Raw genomic sequence first — 10090 nt, 5'->3', positions numbered from 1 at the left:
AAAGCGGGCACCAAACACCAGAAATTCAAACCAAGTTTCACATTTCAATTTGATTTTCTGACTAATTCCCGAGGCCATCTGCTCACAATCTACACACATAGACAGACATAAAAACACGTTACGAATGCACTCGTGGCCTTATAATTCCCAACAGAGGTTTCGTTGATCGAGTTAACCCTCAATACCTTAATTCTAATTTTCCTACCCAAGTCCCAAAATGCATCCGAGTGTATTGGGAACCGAATCAGATATACACATAAGTTCTAAAAGACCATCCAGACCTCTCAAAATTGACGAATTTCTAAAAAAGGTCCGTTTACCCAAAATTCAACTTTGAGTCAACTTTTTTTCGCTTTAAGCCCACATTTCACAAAAAGTCACCTGAATCAAGTCTAGACACCTCGAGAAGCATGCCAATGATTCCCTCATGTCAAAAGTGAGCTAACCAAGCTCGAAAGAGGGTCAAAAGTGTCGGAAATGCAAGTCATTACAAATCACTTTAGAGGATCTTGTCGAGCATTGTACAACAAGCTATGGGCCTAAAGACTCTGATGATGTCTGGGTGGGTCTTCTTTGGAATTAAGGTCACCACTGTATTGTTCACTTCTCTTAACATCCTGATGTCTTCAAAAAGTTCATGGACAGCCTTAACTGTATCATGTTTAATAATACCCCAGGCCTTCTTAAAGAAACGAGCATTAAATCTATCAATCCCTGGGGCTTTATTGTCAAACGAAAAATAGAGCCTCCTCCATTTCTAAGAAAGTTATATCGGCACTTAAGCCCCTCTGCTAAAGTACTGTAAGACTAGGTCCTCTTCTCATGATGTTCAAGTCCATACAAGGTATGCTAGGTGCAGCTGATCCTAGTAGTGCCTTGTAGAAAGTAAGAATCTCCTCTTCTATCTCATTATGTCTTGTAAGTGTTCTGCCCTGTGAATTCGTTAGCATAGTGATAGTATTGGAACTACCTCTTTCCTTCATGCAAGCAAAGAAATATTTGTTGTTTCTATCTCCCACATCAACCCACTGAGCCTTTGATTTCTATTTATACACCTTTTCCTGCAGATCAGACCATTTTTTCATGGTATGTAAAGCTTCCTTTTCTTGAATCAACAAGTTCTCGTCAATGTTATTTGTCAGTAATTGTTGTATTTCCATCAGTTGGTCCCTAGCTTCCTGCAACCTTTTATCAATGCTTCACACTTCATTCTTTATTAGTGCTTTTATAGGTTCCTTGCATTTGTAAAGCTTCATCCATACCTTATAGATGCAAGTGCCCCTTCTTGCCAAACAGTGTCAATTAGGCCCAAGAATCTGTCATGTGTTGTTAGTGTATTGAGGAATCTAAATGGCCTACTCTTTCTGCTTTTATTAGTGGTATGCTCAATATGTATTGAAGAGTGATCTGAGAAGAAATTCTCTCTAAATTGAACAGTGATAATGTTGTGGACCAGTAGCCACTATGTATTACATAGTGCTCTATCAATTCTACTCCACATATGTCCATTTAAATATCCTCTCTGTGGCTTTCATGTCAGTTAGGTTAATAGTATCTATCACTTGTTGAAAGTCAGTTGTTTCATGGTTTGATACATTCTATCCTCCATCCTATCCTCTATGTTTAGTGGGGTGTTGAAATCTCCACAGAGGCACCATAGGTTATTGATCAAACTACCCCATCTAGTTAGTCATGTCCATAAGCTTTTCCTTTCTTCTATAGTGTTCTTCCCATATACTACTGCTATGTGACTTTGAAAATCAGATCTTCTATCAGCTAAATGGCGTAGTATGTATTGGTCATTATAAAGTATCTAGACATGTAGCTCGGCATCCTTCCACAGAACCCAAATTCTTCCATTGTCAGTTATTTATAGTTATGTGCAGTATTCCATCCTCTTGCAATCTTACCCATAATCTTGCTAGCATTATGTTCCTTTACTCTGGTCTCCAGTAGACCAGCAAAGTTGATTTTATTACTTACCAAATACTCCCTTATTTCTTTTTGTTTGATGGGATTGTTCATACCCCTCACATTCCAAAATAACCAATGCATTACTTGGGTTTTGTAATCCTCCCATCTGGAGGCTTTTTTACACCATTTGCCACCAAAGGGAGAAATTCACTCACACTCGCCTTTTGGTTCTCCTGCTATATAGCATTTAGACCCCCTCTTTTTACATCAATGCTGCAGATAGAAAATCTCCTATATGTACTCCTCCATCCTTTGTAGCGTTTGGCAGTGGAGTCACCACAGTAACTGAATTATTGCTTGGTGTTTTCTGAGTACTCAATGCCACAGGTTGTTCTCTAGTTTGCACTACTAACCTAATAGTATCACTTGTAGGTTTAGCTGTTCCAAGCTGACCAGCCTCTAGTTGTGGTATATTAGATGGCCCTGCTTAGTTGAAGTGTTTTTCAACCCATTTAGTTATCACCTATTGTCTTGGCCCTTTGCCTGCCTGATCAGGCTGGTTTTGAGGTTTCATCGGCTGCTTGTTCTTCTTGCCAGGTCTTTTCCTCTCCTTGCACACACATGTCCATACATAGTTCATTTCTGGCAGAATTTAGGGCACCAGTCATACTCCACATTTTGCTTGAACCTCCTACCCTTTGCCTCAACAATCTTAATAACCTTAGGTATGTCTTGTGTGACATCGATGTCCACCAACAATCTGGCATAGGTCACCCTAACTTGTTTAGCTGTACATTCATCCGCGTAGATAGGGGTACCTAATCGACTAGTAATTTTGCTTAAGAACTCAGGTCCCCAGCAGCTTAAGGCAGATTTGGGAACCGTACCCATAACAGCATGGTTCTGGGTAACTCTTGCTGGAAATCAAATTCAGGTGTCCATGGTTTTAGTATAAGAGGCATTCTATTAATTGTAAATGGTCCTGAGAACAATTTTCATCACGGTCGGAATCATCCTGGAACTTCACTATATAAAAGCCCTCTTTATGGCACAACAGGGTCAGTTATAGAATTCTAATTGCGAGCTATGTAGTAACACATATAAGTATAGTTTGGTATATCACCCATGACATAAACCACCAACGCATTTTTCCATTCCTTAGTTTTAACTTGAACTTCCTCCTCTTCTATCACAACAATAGGTTTTCCATCAATGATAGTAGGTGCAATATAGGTTAGTGGCATACCATTGCTAGCGACCTTTTTCTGAGAGAAAATTCCCGACCAAGTTTTCAAACTTTTATTCTCATTAGGTTCCTTCATCTTCGGAGGTTGTACCACCGTCTTTGACCTCGATCCCGTCTCCGCTGATTTCCCAATTCTAGATCCACTTCTTGCCATCATATTCGCCTTCGCAGGAGTTGATGCGATCACTTTAGGACTAGGGTTTGGGGCTGGTATCAATTCCTCTGGCGTGGTAGTTGTTACTTTTGCTTTCCCTTTGGATTTCGCAATTTCTTCACTGGCAGGAAGAGCAGCCTGCGGTGTCGTCATCTTTCTCCCCCCCCCCCCCCCACACACACACACTCACGCTAATGGGGCGGAGCTGTTCCTGCAATGCTATGTTGCCATCTTCTTGGGTCTTCCTCTTTTCGCCATGGAAATGGGTTCGAGGTGCACGTTAGCGAGGTGAGCTAATGTGCGCAGAGAGCATTTCTACAGAGAGAAAATTTCCCCTTTTCTCTATTCCAAATCAGTTTCTTTTAAAAACTCATCTCTCATTATAATAATAAGCAGAAATTTAGGTTGCAAAACAATATATATTTAAAGGAGATTCTTTGATATGAATTATCATGATTTGCACTAAATGTGTTAGAGGACCATAGTGAAGTAGGCACAAGTTGATTATTTATGTAAATTTGAGAAAGGTTTCGTCCATCTCTCATGCCACTCAGCTGATACATAAAATGGCTAACAATTAATAACAAAGATTGTAACTTGTGTTAGAAAGGTAATATGTACTGTTGAATGATTTAGGACACAGTTTCTTTTTTAATTGAAACAATCTCGTTCCGAACGCTTAGGTACTAGCCCGACTACATAAATCAAGTTAGCACCGTCCGTCGTGCGTGTAAAGACCACTAAACGAGGAAGTGTCACGTACCTATCAACAATAACGGAACCAGAAATTCAAGAGGATTAAAAAAGATTATGCCAAGGTGCAAAAAGTAATTATTTTTGCCTTATTTATATAGTATAAGTTTTAATAACCTTGCAAACCTCTGCCTCCGTCCCTGTCTACCATGGGTTTCTTTATTTCCAGAAAAATCCAAACTTTGATCAAAGATGACATGATCTCATCTTTCCCACCACATCCCTTAAAGGCGCAAAATAACTTACTTACTCTATATGCCTCTTTGTTCACTAACTCAAATCTTTTGAGTAGTATGATAGATACTTCCGGTGCTACTAAATAGATTCAAAGCCTTTGGCTCAGGACAGAAGCAGGTGCAAGTTATATGATCAAAGGTGGAAACATTTTACAAAAAGTTGTATTATAAAGTTATGGGAGTACGCCACTACTTCAAATTATTCAAGGGTTTTAGACACATCCCTTCAACGATGACTAAATCAAACATATATGAAGCTAGGTATATATTATTGTTAAAAGCAAACAACAGCAACAACATACTCAGTGTATTTTCACAAGTGAGGTCTGGGGGGGGGGGGGGGTAAGATGTACGCAGACCTTATCTCTACCTTTGTGGGCAAAGATGCATATTATTGTTAAAAGCAAGAGCAGATAATCCTACAGCGAATACATAAAATCAAACTGACATGTACTATTCCCTCCGGTCACTAATATTATTAGTTGTTTTATCAAACCGAATTCGTTTTAAAATATTTGATTATTCAGAAAAATAAGAAAGTATAAAAAAAAATTAAAAAAAATCATATTCTAATGCTTCAGTTAGTATATGTTCCAATTAAATGAAACGTTCAAGAGACGTAATAAATAATTTAGATAAGTACTAGAGTATGTATTACGACTAAAGTTAATATCTTTTGTAAAGAGCGTATAAATAATATGAACAAGAGAGGGAGTACTATGTGGTCTATCCAAGAAATGCCAAACTTTATTTCACTAATTCTTTAGTGAAATTCCGAAGAACATGACTAGGTTCTTGACCCTCATATTTATTCGGAAAAATCCTTGATTGTGTTGTTTAATAAGTGATGGTAATCCTAGGTTTAGAGGACAATGCACATGGCAATTTCGAGAAGCCAAATGCATTCCAAATTCATTGGCTAAGCATGCATTGGACCTGCGTCTGATACACACTCTCATGTTCCACTATAACTGTCTTGTCAACATTGATAAAATGATGTGCTAATTCTTTTAATTAAGATTATCTTACGTCTAGATCATATGACTGATATCACCGTAACATAATTATAATATAACTTTTTGTAATCGAATGTGATTAACGGGTCATTAACTGGCTGTGTATCTTAAGTCTGGATCTTCTTTTAAGGATTAATGGTCTTGTCTAGATTGACAAATTATACAAGCCCCCCCCCCCCCCCCCCTCCCAGCCCCCTCAAATTAATTTTGCTACTTCTTGATTTCCATTTGACTCCCTAAGTATTTATGAGTTTTTCAGGAAAAAAAGTTGGTCTAGCATAAACAATTCGAGGATTTCAATTAATCCTTCTCGCAGAATTAGATGATCTTTCTGAACCGGCGTTGTGGTCAATTTGACTAAGTTCTCACTGAACTTGGACGTCTTTTTTTTTTGTGAAAGATAATATTATTTAAAAGGACAGTGGACTTAAAAATATCAATGTTTAAAAGAAGAATGTAAAATAATTGTTTAAAAGGAAAGTAGAAGTAAGGAGGAACCAAATCTTTCTACTGCTTTTTTCATATCATTCGTGATTGATTAAGAGGGAGAGTGAAGACAGAATTGGAGTAGATTCAAAAGATGCTATAACGATTTAATAGGTTGTGGATGAATTATTTTGCTTTCTTTTAGGGTGGTAAGTACGAAAAGATTCTTACATAAGACAATATGTACAGATGTACAATGTCATTTATAAACACAACAATGCATTAGCTTTCCTACAATAAAGGAACAGGGAATATGACTAAAGAAATATTTGGAAGATCTTCTCAATCAATTCAGTTAACTCTTCTCTAGTAGATAGTGTTTGCCAAACATTTTATAAAATGGGCAATTTATATTGACCAGATGTTCCATAGCACCTTTACTTTTCTAATACCTTCAGACTTTGTGAGAGATTTTATCCTACGTAACTTACGTACTAATGATTACATTGTAATTTTCCAGGATAATGAAGTGTTTAAGTTTGATTAGATTTTGGGTGAACTATGTCATATCTTATTTAATAAATGACTGTAAATAGAGTCTATGTGAGGTTTCAGTTTCCAGTAAATACATTGAGAAATTTAGAAGTACGCGAAAATACTTTGGAAAAACTTTTATGCATGTTTTAAGCGTTAATTATGTAGATAAGTTAACCACTTATATAGTTATATGTGATGTGCCGTGAAATTATGGCACATTTGATGCTTTTTAACTCTAAGTTTTACTTGTTTTTAAGTGAGTTTTTGTCAATTTGATGTGTTTCGTGTATGCTACAGGTATTTAGAAGTGGAATTGCAAAAACAGTTGAAAACAAGGAATTTTGAAGACAAGGCACTGCTATGCACTTGTACGGACCGTCAACATGCTCGACGGTCCGTCAAGCATGTCGTCGAATTGCACTAAGTAAAAGATCAGAGACTGTGCAATATTGATGTAAAAAGACGGGAAGATTGACTGTTACACCTCGAAAAATTTTCGCGTCGTTTGCGTCGTAACTAAACTAAAGTAAGCTCGGAGAGGTCATGGAACCCTTATAAGATTAATGAATACTCTTAACAAGTGTCAAGCAAATGCCTAAAGTTTCCGGGACCAAGCAAATCGAAGAAAATAAATTTGTCGAAAAATTTGGAAAAAAAAAAAAAAGTTGGCAGAATTTTGGGCAGATTTTGGTCAACTTTGGAGGGGTATGACTCCTAGTATATTAGGAGTATTTAGGTGTTTCAAAAGCCTAAAGTGAAGTTCGTCGAGTCTAGTTTCCAACGCAATAAACCGCTCGTTGGTAGGACATCGGAGTAGAAAATTATGGACATTACAAGTTCAGCTGACAAAGCAGAAACTCGTGCTACAGCACTGCTACAGTGACCCGACCCGAATTTGACCCCTATATAAAGGGTAAAAACCCTTTTTTTCACCAGATTCTGCTCAGACTTTTCCAGAAAACAGATCAGGAAGGTGAGCCTATCATAAAATTGTGTGATTTTAAGCGACGGAGTATTAGTTTAGGTTCGGACAGCGCGTGGTCGTGATTCTAGTATTGTTGTGTGGTGGATTCTAGCGTGGATTCAAAGCGGATATTGGAGATATTGCTATTTCAACGAGAATAAGGTATGAATCTCCTTCTAATTACGTTAATACCGGTTTATTCGCGAAAATAGAATGGTTAAACAATTTTATAGTAAGTTGCTTAGTTATGGAAGTTGAAAAACAGCGTGTGGGCTGTTTTATGGAATACTTTGGTGTTGGAAATGATGTTATTGATGTTGGTATTGTTGTTGTTGTTGGTTGGTTATTGAATTGAGAATTCGGGCTAGGCATATAAAGAGGGGAGATCTTTGCCCGATTTTCGGCAAAATATAAAATAGTTTGATTTGAAAACTTGGATCAAGTGTGCGATAAAGAGTCTAACGTTAGTGTAAATCTTCTCGAATGTAGATTTACGAGCTTGGACGGATAAGCGTAACTGGTAGGAGGTCGAACAGGGATGTTAAGGCTCGGCCCTTTCTTTCAAAGGCATGATTCCTATGTTTGATTCCATAAATGTTTCCATAACCTCCTTGTTTCTAAACGTTAGAAGTTCATGATTCAAGGCATGACTCATTTCCTTATAATCCATAAATGTTTTTCAAAATGTCCGTATTTTCCAAACCAGAGATTTATGATTCAGGAAGCTCTTATGACAACAACGATGGACATGTGTTTTTACAATGATAACGCATGAGCACATCTCTATGACGATTATGATAATGATGATTTTATGCACATCTCTATGACGATTATGATAATGATGATTTTATGTTTAAAAGTCTCAAGTTATGAGATCAATGATAATATGAGAATGTTGAGCCATTTCTTGATTTTCTTAATTTTATTCATTAATGATGACGCTATTTCTAAAAGCTCCAAAGTGTATAAATTGATGCTTTATGATACTTATGATCTTACTATATGTTTTCCCTTGATGTTATTCTTCATTGATAGTCTCGCCTTATAATGCTAGTCCCTTCAAGGTGAGACATGACGATCATGATTATTCCAAAATACAATCGGAGGTTACCGACTTTACGTCACTCCGATGGAGTTATAGCTTTTGATTGGGCTCTTATGCATGCTTATGTTGTGATGATTACACCGTGCCTATACAGCTGGGCAGCACCACTATGGAGGGCGTAGTGGGCAGCTTATGGATGATGATAATAACACCGTGTCTAAATGGCACGGGCAGCACCACTAGTGGGCGGCGCGAGATAATTACCCCGAACGCGGGAGGCCCGGACGCGGGCTAATGATGTTATTTGATTTAGACAGTTATGTATGAATGTGTAATATGTTAAAAGGTAAAGATGAGCATGCATGATTCCGCCTTAAGAGGCAAGTAGTTACAGTTGTACTCTCTTCTTATGTCTTCTATACTTCCTTATATGTTATCATACATGCCTTACATACTCTCGGTACTCTGTTCGTGCTGACGTCCTTTCTTTTATGGACGCTGCGTTCATGCCCGCAGGTAAGCAGGTTGACGCATCTGATCCTTAGGACCTCCATCAACGGCATCTTAAGAGCGCTCCAGTTGTCCCGGAGCTACATCTTATTGATACTACTCTTTTGTATATATTTGGGCCTGGTGAAATCCTGCCCCGTCCTCGTGGATTTATGTATCTTATTTAGAGGCTCGTAGGTAGGCGTATGTGGATAGATGTTTCATAACTTTGTCTGTCCTTGTTGTTGTATAATATTTTGGTAAAGCTTATTGACATGTGCTTACGGGTATAGCTATTGATGCCTATATTAAGTGAGATGTGCATGAATTGTCCATATGGCCCGCTTAGTAGTGAAAGTGGAATGTTAGACCGGAAGGAGTAAGGTGGCTATTAGGGTACCGTCGTGGCCTCAGTGGGGTCGTGATAAAAGTGGTATCAGAGCAGTTCGTCCTAGGATATGTCTACGAGCCGTGTCCAGTAGAGTCCTGTTTATGGGTGTGAAGCGCGCCACACTTATAAACAGGAGGTTGCGGGGCATTTAGGAATAACTGACCTTCTTTCTTATCTTAGATCGTGTGATAGAGCCATGTTATCAGGTTCTCCCCCTTTCCTAATCGTGTGTTATGATTTCAGCGATGCCTGTGAAGAGGAAAGCTACAGCGGCCCAGAAGGGCAAGACGGTGGTCGCAAGAAGAATGGAACGGGAGCCACCGGCGAAGGTAGAAGAGGGTGAGTCTCATAACGAGGTTCCCTCCCAGACCTCTCATACTCCATCCGTGTCAACGGAGCGGGGAAAAAGCTCCGGCTCCCAAAGCCTCCGGTTCGGCTGCCGGGAGCTCGGCCACCAGATAACGAAGCTATTCGATTGCGCCCGGTTGGTTGCCGCGCAAGCTCGGCGGCGGGAGGTGCGGGCCAGGTGATAAGCCGGTGAGTGCAAGAGCACCGTGATTTTATCGGTCGAATCCTCCCGAATTCTCTACGGTCGAAACCCGAGATGAAGACAAGGCTTCGTAAGGCGAGATCTTTGAGGAGCTGCCCGGATAATACATGTTTCGGATCTTGAGTCGGCGAAATTGGCTTCGTATAGATTGCGGGATGTAGTCGTCCGGTGGTATAATGCTTGGATATCTTTGTGAGAGCAAATGCCTCCCCTTGTTTGGTAAATTCACGGATGCTTTTGCGACATTATTTACCATAGGAGGTTCGACGAACCCGGCGATAAGTTCCTGAATCTCAAGCAAGGGAATATGAGTGCTCAGGAGTACAGTCTCCGCTTTAATTCTTTGGCCAGGTATGCCCCGGCCATGGT

The sequence above is a fragment of the Lycium ferocissimum genome, chromosome 1 (genome assembly GCF_029784015.1).
Source record: "Lycium ferocissimum isolate CSIRO_LF1 chromosome 1, AGI_CSIRO_Lferr_CH_V1, whole genome shotgun sequence".
Taxonomy (NCBI): Eukaryota; Viridiplantae; Streptophyta; class Magnoliopsida; order Solanales; family Solanaceae; genus Lycium; species Lycium ferocissimum.
This window is presented reverse-complemented; position numbering follows the sequence as displayed.